Genomic DNA, 16,041 nt, shown 5'->3' on the forward strand with positions numbered 1-16,041 from the left:
TAAGTGGCACGGTTGGATTACCCACGTCCGTATTGATGAGAATCTCGTAAAAGGGGGGTACACGATCTCTGCTTTGACAAGACGTGCCATGGAAACCGCCTCGCAAAACACGCTGGGGTGGAAAAGTGAAAACGATTCGAGTGAAGGACTTGGCTGTAGTGTGATGACGCACTGCGGAATACGTCAGCAGATTTGATTTGTGTTAATATTATTCTCTCTATGGCAATATGTGGAAGCTTATTTTGCAGAGCCGGACACTACTCTTGGTGTTTACAATCTTCTATGAAGGACTTAGAGGAGGAACCCGCCTTGCAATGCCGAAGACAATTTGTGTGCCGGACTCGTCATCATTGAAAGCCTGGTTCAGGGGCTGGATTAGGGGGTGTTCGGGTAGCCGGACTATACCTTCAGCCGGACTCCTGGACTATGAAGATACAAGATTGAAGACTTCGTCCCGTGTCCGGATGGGACTTTCCTTGGCGTGGAAGGCAAGCTTGGCGATGCGGATATTCAAGATCTCCTACCATTGTAACCGACTCTATGTGACCCTAACCCTATCCAGTGTCTATATAAACCGCAGGGTTGTAGTCCGTAGGCAATCAACTCCATACACAACAATCATACCATAGGCTAGCTTCTAGGGTTTAGCCTCCTTGATCTCGTGGTAGATCTACTCTTGTACTACCCATATCATCAATATTAATCAAGCAGGACGTAGGGTTTTACCTCCATCAAGAGGACCCGAACCTGGGTAAAACATCGTGTTCCCTGCCTCCTGTTACCATCCGGCCTAGACGCACAGTTCGGGACCCACTACCCGAGATCCTCCGGTTTTGACACCGACAATGGCTTTATAGAATGCTCTTTGTGCTTCACTTAAATCTTCTGAGTATGGCTTTATAGAATGCTTCATGTGCCTCACTTATATATTTTGAGCTTGGATGTTGGTAAATCTATATTAATTGCAGAATGCTCCATGATCTTCACTTATATCTTTTGGAGTATGTATAAGACTATCATCGAAATTGGGCTAGGAAGAGTATCATTAAAATATCATGCCTAGCTAAAAAGGCATTAAAGATAAGCGCTTGTTGGGAGACAACCCAATATTTACCCTGACGTTTTTTGTGTGTTCACATGATTAAGCTACTGTAGTAATCATGTTTTATAGTTTTTGTTTCAATAAAGTGCCAAGTAAAGCCTTTGGGGTAGTGTGGATTATAGTTGACTTGATTCTACGTAGATACAAAAACTTTTGCTTCCAGTCACAGAATTGTTTAAATTCACTGGAACGCGATAAATTCTGAAGTTTTTACACACGATTGATATACAAATTTCCCATGTTTTCCTAATTTTTCAGAATTTTTGAAGTAGCAGAAGTATGATTGTTGTTCAGATCATTACAGATTGTTCTGTGTTTGACAGATTATGTTTTCAATGCATAGTTTGCTTGTTTTCTAGTTTCCATGGCTTATATTGCTCAATATAAATTGTAGAAATGATATGGTACAGTAGGCATTGTGTGAGCACAATTATTAATCTTATCTTGACAGTACCAAAGTGAATGATTTGCTCTTTATCATACTAACCCATCTCATGAAGTTCCATTAAGTTTTGTGTGATTGAAGTTTGAAGTTTTGGGTGAGATACCGAATGAGGAGAATAAGGAGTGGAAAGACCTTGAGCTTGGGGATGCCCAAGGCACCCCAAGGTAATATTCAAGGAAGAATCAAGCACCTAAGGTTGGGGATGCCCCGGAAGGCATCCCCTCTTTCGTCTTCAAAACCATCGGTATACCTTACTCGGAGCTACATTTTTATTTGTCACATGATATGTGTTTTTCTTGCAGCGTATTTTCATTTTAATTGCTGTTTGAATAAAGTCATTGGATCTGAAATCTTGAATGAAAAAGATTCCTCCCATGGCCAGTTAATTATTTGACTACTCATTGTTCTTCACTTATATCTTTTTGGAGTAGTTTGTCATTTACTCACGTGCTTCACTTATATCCTATGAGTAAATCGTTGAATGAATTGAATATCATAGATCTAAAATTATATATGCTTCATATGCTTATCCCATGGGGAGTAATGACTTCACTTATAAGAAGTATAGGTGGTAAAATTTATTGAAAGTTAGCAAACTCAACATTGGTCACTTGAACAATTCATGAAAGAATATTGAAGGAAGAGAGACTTCACATATAAATATACTATCCCGGACATCTTATATGATTGTGAGCCCCATTAATTATTTTCAAACTTGAGCAAATTAATTGAAGTTGGACAAGGAAGACAACATAATGAGTTATGTTTGGGTATATTTGCATAGAAGTTATATTGTTATGGATCCTCTAACATGTGGTGCTTGCTTAGCATCTTTTGCTATCCAAAATTTTGTACTAAGTAGATATACTACTTGTGCATCCAAAAACCCTTAAACCTCGTTTCATGCCATGAGTGTCCACAATATCAACCTATGGATTGAATAAGATCCTTCAAGTAAATTGTCATCGGTGCAAAAAGCAATAAAAATTGCTCCTAAATATGTATGATCTTTTATTGTAAGGAAAAATAAGTGTTGTACGAACTTGTGATGGTAAAGAAATAAAAGCGATCGACTGCATAATAAAGGTTTCTATCACAAATGGCAATACAATGTGATGCTCCTTTGCATAGGGTTTGCACATCCAAAATTAAAAAGTGCATGACAACCTCTACTTCCCTCTGCGAAGGGCCTATCTTTTACTTTCATGTATTTACTTTTATGCAAGAGTCAATAATATTCCTTCTTATTTCAACCTCAATCATTCTGTAGTTGGCAAGCATCATGAGGTGGGAAAGATCCAAGCCTGTATGGCCATTCAAATATAGTTGATCATGAATTATTATTGTTGTCAATTATCTATATGATTAATAAGTTGGGAGGTGAAACACTAAGCCCCTATCTTTGTCTGTGTTCAATGGATGTTATTTGTTCTAAAAATATGCTTTGAGTATTAGCAATCATGGAAGACTATATGATAGTTGAGTATCTGGGATTTGCTAAATCAAAGCTCTTACATAGACCCTTCCTGAAAATAAGATGAATTGCAATTGTTTGGTGACCAAGAACATGGTTTGCTAGTTTTCAAGAAACTTAATGGTCTATACTTTCACATGTGAATAGATTGCTATTTGATCATGAGAAGTTTATGAGATGAGCTATTGTTTATGATAAAGAATAATGCTAGAAAAAGTGTTTGGAACTATCATTAATCAAATTTATGTAGGAACTATCATTGATCAAATTGATGCACTATGCTAGCATTCACACTTCATAAATTATTTCTTTTTTCATTTACCTACTCGAGGACGAGCATGAATTAAGCTTGGGGATGCTGATACATCTCCGATGTATCTATCATTTATGAAGTATGAAGGCAATATGCCCTAGAGGCAATAATAAAGTTATTACTTATTTCCTTATATCATGATAAATGTTTATTATTCATGTTATAATTGTATTAACCGGAAACTTAGTACATGCGTGAATACATAAAAAAATAGAGTGTCCCTAGTATTCCTCTACTTGAGTAGCTCGTTAATCAAAGATGGTTAAGTTTCCTAGCCATGGACATGTGTTGTCATTTGATGAACGGGATCACATCATTAGAGAATGATGTGATGGACTAGACCCATCCATTAGATTAGCACTATGATCGTTTAGTTTATTGCTATTGCTTTCTTCATGACTTATACATGTTCATATGACTATGAGATTATGCAACTCCTGAATACCAGAGGAACACTTAGTGTGCTATCAAACGTCACAACATAACTGGGTGATTATAAAGATGCTCTATAGGTGTCTCCGATGGTGTTTTTTGAGTTGGCATAGATCAAGATTAGGATTTGTAACTCCGATTGTCGGAGAGGTATCTCTAGGCCCTATCGGTAATGCAAGCAATGTGACTAATGAGTTAGTTGCGGGTTGATGCATTACGGAACGAGTAAAGAGACTTGCCTGTAACGAGATTGAACTAGGTATGGGGATACCGACGATCAAATCTCGGGCAAGTAACATACCGATGACAAAGGGAACAACGTATGTTGTTATGCGGTTTGACTGATAGAGATCATCGTAGAATATGTAGGAGCCTATATGAGCATCCAGGTTCTACTATTGGTTATTGACTGGAGACATGTCTCGGTCATGTCCACATAGTTCTCGAACCCGTAGGGTCCACACGCTTAACGTTCGATGATGATTTGTATTATCACGGATGAGATCATGGACATGATGAGGAGTCTCGAAGTGGTCGAGACATAAATATCGATATATTGGAAGGCTATATTCGGACATCGGAAAGGTTCTGAGTGATTCGGCTATTTTTTGGAGTACCAGAGAGTTACGGGAATTCGCCGGAGGAAGTAGTGGGCCTTAATGGGCCATACGGGAAAGGAGAGAAGGGCCTGAAGGGGTGGCCGTGCGCCCCCCATGGGTTGGTACGAATTGGACTAGGGAGGGGGCGGCGCGCCTCTCTTTCCTTCTCCCTCTCCTCTCCTTCCTTCTTCTCCTACATGGACTAGGAAAGGGGGAAACCTACTCCTACTAGGAGTAGGAATCCCCCCTTTGGGCGCGCCCCTTGAGGCCGGCCCTCCTCCTCCTCCCCTCCTTTATATACGGGGGAGGGGGCACCCATATACACACAAGTTGATTGTTTAGCCGTGTGCGGTGCCCCCTCCACAGAATTCCACCTCGGTCATATCGTTATAGTGCTTGGGCGAAGCCCTGCATTGGTAAATTCATCATCACCGTCCTCACGCCGTCGTGCTGACGAAACTCTCCCTCGGCCTCAGCTGGATCTAGAGTTCGAGGGACATCACCGAGCTGAATGTGTGCAGGTCACGGAGGTGTCGTGCGTTCGGTACTTGATCGGTTGGATCGTGAAGACGTTCGACTACATCAACCATGTTTCATAATGCTTCCACTTTCGGTCTACGAGGGTACGTAGACATACTCTCCCCCTCTCGTTGATATGCATCTCCTAGATAGATCTTGCGTGATCGTAGGAAATTTTTGAAATATTGTGTTCCCCAACAGTGGCATCCAAGCCAGGTCTATGCGTAGGTGTTATATGCACGAGTAGAACACAAAGGAGTCGTGGGCGTGGGTATATACATATTTCTTGCCGTCACTAGTTGTTTCTTGATTGCGTGGTATTTTTGGATGAAGCGGCTCGAACCGACGTTACATGACCGCTTTCATGAGACTGGTTCTACCGAGGTGCTTTGCACACAGGTGGCTGGCGGGTCTCAGTTTCTCCAACTTTAGTTGAATCGGATTCAATGAACAGGGTTCTTTCTGAAGATCAAAAAGCAATCACTATACCACGTTGTGGTTTTTATGTCGTAGGTAAGAACGGTTATTGCTAAGCCCGTAGCAGCCATGTAAAACTTGCAACAACAAAGTAGAGGACGTCTAACTTGTTTTTGGAGGGCATGTTGTGATGTGATATGGTCAAGACTTGATGAGATATAAATTGTTGTATGAGATGATCATGTTTTGTTAAAGTTATCGGCAACTGGCAGGAGCCTTATGGTTATCTCTTTATTGCATTAGATGCAAGCGCCATACAATTGCTTTACTTTATCGCTATGCAATAGCAATAGTTGCAAAAGCAATAGTTGGCGAGACAACCATGTGACGACACATTGAAAGAGATCAAGATGATGGAGATCATCGTGTCATGCTGGTGATGATGGAGATCATGACGGTACTTTGGAGATGGGGATCAAAGGCACAAGATGATGATGGCCATATCATGTCACATATTTTGATTGGATGTGATGTTTATCTTTTATGTATCTTATTTTTCTTACTATGACGATAGCATTATAAGATAATCCCTCACTAAATTTTAAGGTATAAGTGTTCTCCCTGAGTATGCACCATTGCGACAGTTCGTCGTGTCGAGGCACCACGTGATGGTCGGGTGTGATAAGCTATACGTTCACATACAACGGGTGCAAGACAGTTTTGCACACACGGAATGCTCGGGTTAAACTTGACGAGGCTAGCATATGCAGATATGGCCTCGAAACACTGAGACCCAAAGGTCGAGCGTGAATCATATAGAAGATATGATCAACATAGTGATGTTCACCATTGAAAACTACTCCATCTCACATGATGATCGGACATGGTTTAGTTGATATGGATCACGTGATCACTTAGATGATTAGAGGGATGTCTATCTAAGTGGGAGTTCTTAAGTAATATGACTAATTGAAATTTAATTTATCATGAACTTAGTCCTGGTAGTTTTTGCATATCTGTGTTGTAGATCAATAGCTTGCGTATAGCTCCCTTTTATTTATGATCTATTCCTAGAGAAAACTATGTTGAAAGATGATAGTAGCAATGATTCAAACTAGGTCCATGATCTAAGGATTATCCTCATTGCTGCATAGAAGAATTATGTCCATGATGCACCGCTAGGTGACGGACCTATTGCAGGAGCGGATGCAGACGTTGTGAATGTTTGGCAAGTTCTATATGATAACTACTTGATAGTTTAGTGTGCCATGCTTTACGGCTTAGAACCGGGACTTCAAAAAACGTTTTGAACGCCACGGAGCATATAAGATGTTCCAAGATCTTAAATTGGTATTTCAGACTCATGCCCGAGTCGAGAGGTATGAGACCTCTGACAAGTACTTTTCCTACAAGATGGAGGAGAATAGCTCAACCAGTGAGCATGTACTCAGATTATCTGAGTACTACAATCACTTGAATCAAATGGGAGTTAATCTTCCAGATATAATAGTGATTGACAGAGTTCTCTAGTCACTATCACCAAGTTACTGGAACTTCGTGATGAACTATAATATGTAAGGGATGACGAAAACGATTCCCAAGCTCTTCATGATGCTGAAATCGATGAAGGTAGAAAACAAGAAAAGCATCAAATGTTGATGGTTGACAAAACCACTAGTTTCAAGTAAAAGGGCAAGGGAAAGAAAGTGTAGCGACCCGACCTCAAACAGTCAAATTTCTATGCTTAAGTCTCATCCCTGGATCGGTATGCTGACACACACAGTACTCGAGGATTTATAACAGAGGTAAATCACATGTATAAGGTAACGTAAATACTATTACCTCAATCCAAATAGCGGAAGTAACAACAAGGTTGTGGATTCCCATCAACACCAACAGCAAAGTTGAGTGTAGAAATCGTAACCCTAACGTATCACTTACTCGTCGTAAGATTCCTGCAACATGAGACGTTGCAGCCACAAAGGGTCAGTACATTGAATGTACTGGCAAATTCACACTCTAGAGTAATGATGAACAATATCTATCACTATATGCATATTTGGCTGGTTGAGGCTCAAAGTTTAATTTTTTGCATAAAGGTAATTTTTTCCTACAACAAAGGAATATATTTCATTTAACTACAAAGTTTGTTGAAAACATTCATAAGGTTCCTCCAACTCAATCCCAAATTAATAATCATCAACCCAACAAATTAATTAAGTAGAGTGATGAGATCAAATCAATAATTCAAGTACCAGATACTCAAGATGTCCATAACCGGGGACACGACTAATCATGATTAGCTTGTACACTCTGCAGAGGTTTGTGCACTTTCCCCCACAAGACTCGATCTCCTCCGTTGAATTTCTCGCACTACATGTTGTTTGAGAAATGGATGATGGAGACATAGTCTTTCCGAAGCATTAACTCTTTACTCTGGGTAGACAGTACCACCTGCTTTCCCCCTACATCTACTAGCCTACCACCGAAAGAGGTCACACAACATACTCAACTATGCTAGAGCCCATAATGGCTTGTGTCGCACACGGATGTTTCTAGTATGAATATTATGATCCCTTTGAGCCTGGGTGGCATTCCATAGGGTGACCACATGGGTACTCCGGGATCCCCTTGGGCAAGCACTGGGTTCTCTAGGTGCCTAGATAACCACTGGGTGCTCTAGGGTGCCTCAACCAATCCACCCAGATGTGTATTAAAGTAGCCACCTTAAGTTAACCATTAATTAAAAACTCTCACATCTGTCATGGATCACTCAAACCAAACCACATCTACAGGCATAACATATTAGTATAAGCATAACATAGTAACACCCGAGGTTTGTATAAAATGTAATAGGTTCCTACCTCATCAACTACTTCCCAAATACCCACATGTTATCACAATCCTACTCATGCAATGTTTGAGGGTGAAACTAATGCATAAAAACTAGGTAGGAAAAATATGATCAAAGGGTGAGCTTACCTTGTACTATTGATGTAGATGATTCGCACTCATAACTCCTGATAGTTCTACACGTCACACTCCAGTCAATCTATCGTAAGCAAGCAATAGTAACCAGACATAAGCAATCATACAAAAAGAATCGAAGAAAAGATCTCGGAAACTTTGAAACAGGCAAATAACTCTTGCAACATAAAACAATTTCTAACAGTACCAAACTTAGGGGATTTGGACTTATCAGAAAGTTTAGGTCAAGAGCTTCAATTTGCAAAAAGAATAAACTAAACCGGAGTTATAAAACCCAAGTTATGAACAAAAGAAGTTTGAATTCAAATCTATTTGAAACCAAAATTTTAAATTTTCATAAACATGTTTAAGTTGGTTATCTGCATAGAGGGGATCAAGTGGGCGTTGGTTTCGTTGGATTTGGACAAACAGTTGAAAAGTTGTGAGGGTTTGAAGATCAGGGACTAATCTATAAAATAAAACTACGAATAGGTCCCTCGCAGAAAACTATAATAAATAGAAAAATCATGTCGAACGAACGTTCTCTACCGAATGCTAATGAACAAGAACGTTCGCTGCAAACCCTAACTAACGAACTTTCACAGAATAAAAGAAAACGTTTCCAGATCCAATGGCTGGCGGCGGCAGGGTTCGTCGGCGTCGGAGAAAATGGCGGCGGGCGGCTCGGGCTTGACCGGAGCGGCGGCTCTGGTGGCCTGCGGCGAGGGCGGATTGGACGGGGAGGGGCAGCGCGCTGAGGCGAGGTGGATGGCGGCGTCGGCGGCGGTCCATGGCGACGGGATGGAGTGGGGTGGCGACGGCTCCGGCGAGATGCGGCGGCGGCGTTGCGAGAGCAGGACGAGGAGAGAGGGGGGCAAGGTCCTCGCCTTTTAAAGGCGGGAGGGGAGGGCGGTAGCTTGGGTAAGGGGGTGGCAAAGGTGGCGGCGGCGATGTCCGATCTGGACACGGCGGCGGGGCGTGCACGAGTCGGTCTTTGACTCGAGGTCGGGGACGAGCGGCTGGGCCGGCTGGGCCGCGGCCTGTTGGGCTAGCCCAGTTCGGCGGCGGGATTTTTTAAATCATTTTGCAGACAAAAGAAGTAATAAAACGATATAAAATAAAAAAATATACTATAGGCATATAATATATCAAAATTTTCAGAAAAAAATTCTATAACTTGAACATTTTTCTAACGTCAAATAAAATAAAAAAATTCAAATAAATCAAACAGTGCTACTGCTACAATAAAACCTCATAAAATCCTTTTCAAAATACCAAAATAAATTCAAACTTATTTCTCTCCAATTTTCTAATGTAGGGAATCATTTTACCCTATTTTCAATATATTTTATTTTTGGAGAAAAGTAATTTGAATAAAAACCAAATAACTCCAAAATGAAAAATAATTTCATAGGGACTTTAAATTTGATTCTTTTAAACTTCCAACTCATATTTCATATGATTTGAAGAAGTCATTTTATCTTCTCTCATGAAAACCATTGAGTTGCATAAAGTTTCTGAATTTGAAATAGTTCCAAATGGAATTCAAATCTTTTCAACGCCCCTTTCATTTATTTAAACAGAAGAAGTCATATCATTTTCACTCCAGGGTTTTGTGATGAAAAGAATTTGAATTCATGGGGATCATAAAAGCAAAAATAAAAGTTTGGAAAGTCCTTTTATTCCCTCTCATTTAACTTTCAAAAAGTTTCAAATTTCACTCAATTTCACACAAGCAACCACACATCAATCAAAAAATCCATCAAAACTATTTATTTAATATAACATTCAAAAATTTAGAATTTTTGGATGTTACAAACCTACCACCCTTAAAATGAATCTCGTCCTCAAGATTCGGAGAGGCTAGCAAGAAATAGGTTAGGCTTGGGGTCTTCTCTAAATCCATCGATCATCACAGGGGGTCTGGGGTGCTACCACCCTTAGAAGCATTATTATGGTTCCATCAAAACTTATATACTCCACCCTTTTTGTTGGCAGTGTCTGATACGTCTCCGTCGTATCTGTCGGCGTTCTGGGAACGGGGGTCCCCAGACTTGCCTGCCTGCAGCGTGGCTCAAGTAGGGGCCCAGCGCGGCCCATCTTCATCAGCTCAAGCTCAAGACCCTCGCGAGGGGCCAAGCCTCGCGGGGCGGACGACAGGAAGCTTCCTCAGAGGCAGCCTCATCAGGCAGGCTCGCGAGGAGGCAGAGAGATCAAGGCAGGGGTACCTCGCGAGGAACCCGTGACGCAAGCCATGACGATCGAGACCAGGCGGGCGCCGGCCTGCGCAGTGTCCTTGTTTCCCCTTTGGTACAAAGGGGGCAAGCACAGGCCAAGGCATCAGGCAAAGGTTACCATTCCGGTGCAACGAGACCAGGACCAGCCGGACGGCAGGGCGGAGGTCACCGTGGAGCCCAAGACGGCATCATCGCCAGTGCTATTGGCAGCCGAAGACCACCTTTGGTCAGGATAACTTGTACTAGATGTTCCCCTTTGAAATGGCCAATTGTTGGCGCCCTTCCCGCTCATTATTTGGGGAGAGGCCCAGGGCCTCTATAAATAGAGCTAGCCACCACAGAAGGACAGAGAGACCACGACGGCTGGAAATCTGGTAGAACCGTAGCAGAGAGAGAGAGGCGACTGAACTCACCCTAGCAGTTCATCGCACAAGCTCAAGAACACCTCTCGCGAGGCTGTTCTTTCTTTGTACTGCCCATCATCAGCCCCAGAGGCAATCCACCACACCACACTGGAGTAGGGTATTACACCACAACGGTGGCCCGAACCAGTATAAACATCGTGTCCCTTGTGTTGTTCATCATTTTCATCTTAGTTCGCACGAGAGGATCGGACGTAGATCGGTAGGGGGGAGATCTCCGCGCTCACCCTAGTGTTCGAACCTCAAGGGTCTACCAGAACCCGAAACCCGACATTTGGCGCTCCAGGTAGGGGTGCGCCAGAGTCCTCCCTCCTGACGACCCGCTCTCCCTCGACATCGCATCCCGCCCTCAAGACGGACAACGTGTCGCCCGCTCCGGCAGCGGATGCCGATACTGGGGCCAGGGGCTCCGGGCCTTGGCCCCCGCCTTGCAGCAAGTGCAGTGGCCGCACAAGTTCAGGCCCGAGATGCCGCCACACTACGACGGCGCGATAGACCCGATGATTTTCCTGCTGGCGTACGAGGAGGCCGTCCTCGGAGCCGGGAGCGACGATTGGGTGATGGCCAACTGGCTACCCATGGCCCTCACCGGCATCCCGTGCGCGTGGCTCCTCCACCTGCCGATGGCCTCTGTCACCTCCTGGGAGGAGCTGCGCGACCTCTTCCTCGCCTGTTTCGCTGCACTAGCGCCGCCCGTCGTCGCAGCTCTCCTGGGTGGCTCCCAGGGACCACCCTCGAGTCATCACGTCAATCCGTTCGCCCGCCGGATCAGCACCATCTCCAGGCGCCAAGAAGCCCCCCCGGGCTGGGTGGCGCCCGAGGCCGATCTAACCTTCGATTCGGAGGACCACCCCTTCAACCCCATTGGTTCGGGCGCGCTCCCGATGCTGTGCACCCCCACCATCTGCCAGGTAGCCGTCACCAGGACCCTCATCGACGGTGGTGCCGGCCTCAACGTGCTCTCGGTGGAGGCCTTCAACCTACTCCACGTGCCGCCGGAGCGGCTCCAACCCAGCAGGCCTTTCTCAGGCGTCGAAGCCGGTTCCACTGCCTCCTTGGGACAGATACGCCTCCCAGTGACCTTCGGCACCCGTGACAACTTCCGCATGGAGCTGATCGACTTCGACATCGCCCCTATCGGCCTCCCCTACAATGCCATCCTGGGCTATCCGGCCTTGGCTCGGTTCATGGCAGCAACTCACCCTGCGTACAACCTCATGAAGATGCCCGGGAGCAGCGGCGCCCTCATCGTGCCAGGAGACACAAGGGATGCGTTGCAGGTGCTCCGGCTTATTTTCAGGGTGGCCGCGGTGGCGCAGCCCACTAGCACCGACGCCCCTGAGCCCAAGGGGGTTGCGCCGGCTAAAAAGAAGCAGTTGTTCACCCAAGACAAGGCGGAAACCAAGCAGGTACCAGTCGACGAGGACGGGTCCACTGGCGCCACCTTCACCATCGGGGCCAACCTCGAGCCTGAGCAGGAGAAGGCCCTAATCAGGTTCCTGCATGCGAACAAGAAGGTGTTCGCGTGGGAACCAGATCAGTTAGCGGGGGTCCCAAGGGAAGTGATTGAGCATCACCTCAACGTGTGCCCCAATGTATGCCCCGTGAAGCAGAAGGCAAGGCGACAGTCTACCGAGAAACAGGCTTTCATCGTTCAAGAGACCCGGAAGCTAGAGGGGCAGGGGTTATCCGCGAGGTCTGCTACCCCGATTGGATGGCTAGTCCTGTTGTCGTGCCAAAGAAGGGGGGGAAAGAGCGCATGTGCGTCAACTTCACCAACCTCAACAAGGCCTGCCCGCAGGATCCATTTCCGCTCCCCCACATCGACCAGATAGTTGACTCCACCGCAGAGTGCGACCTATTGTGTTTCTTGGATGCCTTCTCAGGCTATCACCAGATCAAGATGGCAGTAGAAGACGTGGAGAAGACGGCTTTCTTGACCCCGTGTGGAGTGTACTGCTATACGTGCATGCCATTTGGCCTGTGCAACGCAGGCGCGACCTTTCAGCGGCTGATGCACATCGCCTTAGGCCGGCAGCTCAGGAGGAACGCTGACGCTTACGTCGATGACATTGTGGTGAAGTCTCGTGAGGCAAGAACCCTGATACAGGACCTGGAAGAAACCTTTGCCGGCCTCAACGATGTGCCTACGGCTCAACCCGGAGAAGTGCGTATTTGGAGTCCCCTCGGGCAAGCTCCTGGGTTTCCTCGTATCCCACAGAGGCATCGAGGCCAACCCGGAGAAGGTCAAGGCAGTCGAAGATATGAGCCCACCGAGGACCCTCAGAGAAATGTAGAAGCTCACCGGGTGTGTGACTGTGTTGGGGCGCTTCATCTCCAAGCTAGGGGAACGAGCCCTGCCCTTCTTCAAGCTAATGAAGAAAAAGGGCCCCTTCGAATGAACTGAAGAGGCCGACAAGGCTTTCCAAGACCTCAAGAGGTACCTTACCAGTCCGCCAGTGATGGTAGCTCCGCGTCATCGGGAGCCCCTGGTGCTCTACCTTGCGGCCAGCCCCTACTCCGCCAGCGCAGCCCTGGTGGCGGTTAGGGAGGAGCGTTGTGCCAAGGCCACATCGACCGTCCGAACTAAAGCAAAGCAGAGCCAGGAGGGCCTTGCGAAGGCCGCAACCACAGCCGGAAAGGGACAACTGCAGCAGGAGAATGCACCCGGAGCAAGAGAGGCCTCTTCTGGTGACCAAGCCCCGGGGGCCCGTCGTCTCCAGAGACACCTCGACCTCTGCAGGACGCAAGCAGCGCCAACACCCTCAACCTCGTCGAGCATCCCATGTACTTCGTCAGCACAGTGCTACGGGACGCAAGGGCACGGTATCCCATGCCTCAAAAACTCCTCCTCGTGCTACTAGTGGCCTCGCGCAAGCTGCGCCACTACTTCCAAGGACATCCCATCAAGGTCGTCTCAGCATACCCCATGGAAAGAGTGCTCAGGAGCCCCAACTCAGCTAGAAGGGTCACCGAATGGAACATTGAGCTACAGGCATTTCAGCTAGAATTCAGCACGACCAGAGTTATCAAGGGAGCCGCACTTGCAGATTTTGTGGCAGAATGGGCAGAAGCGCCGGGTCTCGAGGCAGGCGAAGACCGATCACTTTCCCCGGGAAGTGAAGCACTGGACGGCAAGGTCGTGTACTTCGATGGGGCGTTCTCCCGACACGGTGCAGGAGCTGGCGCAGTGCTTGTGTCCCCTACCCAGGACAAACTCTATTACGCCATGCAACTCTGCTTCCAGCACGGAGAGAAGGTCTCCAACAACATAGCAGAATATGAAGGCCTGATAGCAGGCTTGAAAGCCGCGGTCGCCTCAGGGGTAACGCGCCTCACCATCAAGGGCGATTCACAGCTCCTCGTCAACTTCTCCAACAAGATATACGAGCCGAAGGACGAGCACATGGAAGCTTACCTCACTGAAGTCCGCAGGATGGAGAAACAGTTCTGGGGGCTGGAGTTGCAGCATGTGCCTCGCGGCACCAATCAGGAGGCTGACGACATTGCCAAGAGGGCGTCTAGGCGGCTGCCACAGGAACCCGGCGTCTTCGAGGAGCGGCTCTTCAAGCCCTCGGCGGCACCGTCGCTATCAGGCGCGGCGCAACCAAGGGAGGAGCCTCCTCAGCCGCCTGCCTCGGGAGCTCTGGTTTGTGGCCCAGCATCAGGGGCACGCCTGCTCCTGGCGTTGGAGCCTCAGGAGGGATGTTGGATCCCAGAGCTCAAGGACTACCTGAGTCAAGGGATTCTGCCGGAGAACGAGGAGGAGGCGGAGCGTGTGGCACAGCAGGCCACGGCTTATTGCATCCAGGATGGCGAGCTCTACAGGAAGCAGCCAAATGACGTGTCCCTACGTTGCATTTCCAGGGAGCAAGGAAAGGAACTGCTGGCGGACATACACAGCGGAGACTGCGGGCACCACTCGTCATCACGAACCCTCGTCCACAAGGCGTTCCGCAGCGGGTTCTACTGGCCCACAGCACTCAGCGACGCCGTTGAGCTGGTGAAGGCTTGCGAGGCCTGCCAGTTTCACGCTAAACAGATCCATCAGCCTGCGGGGGGTCTGCAGACCATACCCCTCTCCTGGCTGTTCGCAGTTTGGGGTTGGACATTCTGGGCCTGTTCCCTCGGGCGCCACGGGGCTATCGCTACCTCTACGTCGCTGTGGACAAGTTCACCAAGTGGGCCGAGGTGGAAGTTGTCCGCACAAGCCCGGCAGGCTCGGCAGTCAAGTTCATCAAGGGCCTCGTGAGCCGGTTTGGGGTGCCTAACCGCATCACAACTGACAACGGTTCGCAATTCACCGGTAATCTCTTCAAAACGTATTGTGCTAACCTTGGAACGCAGATATGCTACGCTTCGGTAGCACACCCCCGGAGCAATGGCCAGGGTGAATGAGCCAACGCGGAGGTCCTGATGGGCCTCAAGGCCAGGACCTTCAAGAAGAAGCTGGAGGCCTGTGGCACGGGCTCGCACGACGAGCTCCAGTCCGTGCTATGGTCAATCCGCACGACAGCGACCAAGCCAACTGGCGAGACCCCGTTCTTCCTCATCTATGGAGCGGAGGCTGTTCTCCCTCACGAGGTCAGACGTTGCTCCACACGAGTCCTGGCATTCGACAAAGCTCAGCAGGACGCCATGCGGGGGACGGATCTCGTACTGGGGGAGGAATGCCGTCGGGAAGCCGCACTGCGAGCGGCAAGGTATCAACAGGCGCTACAACGATACCACAGCCACAACATCCGCCCCAGGACCCTTGAGGCCTGGCTCCGCGTGCTTGGAGACTCCGGAGGGAGTACCCATCCAGAACCCATGGAACATTCAACATCTCCGGAGGTTCTACCCATGAGTGAAGCCACTACGTTTTGGAAAAGGCCCGGTGCCTGTGAAGAAGGCGAATGCATGTGAAGCCACTGCGTTTTGGAAAAGGCCCGGTGCCTGTGAAGAAGGCGAATGCCTGTGAAGCCGCTGCATTTTGGAAAAGGCCCGGTGCCTGTGAAGAAGGTGAATGCCTGTGAAGCCGCTGCATTTTGGAAAAGGCTCGGTGCCTGTGAAGAAGGCGAATGCCTATGAAGCCACTGCGTTTTGGAAAAGGCCCGGAGCCTGTGAAGAAG

This window comes from Triticum aestivum, chromosome 2A (genome assembly GCF_018294505.1).
Source record: "Triticum aestivum cultivar Chinese Spring chromosome 2A, IWGSC CS RefSeq v2.1, whole genome shotgun sequence".
In the NCBI taxonomy this organism is placed as follows: Eukaryota; Viridiplantae; Streptophyta; class Magnoliopsida; order Poales; family Poaceae; genus Triticum; species Triticum aestivum.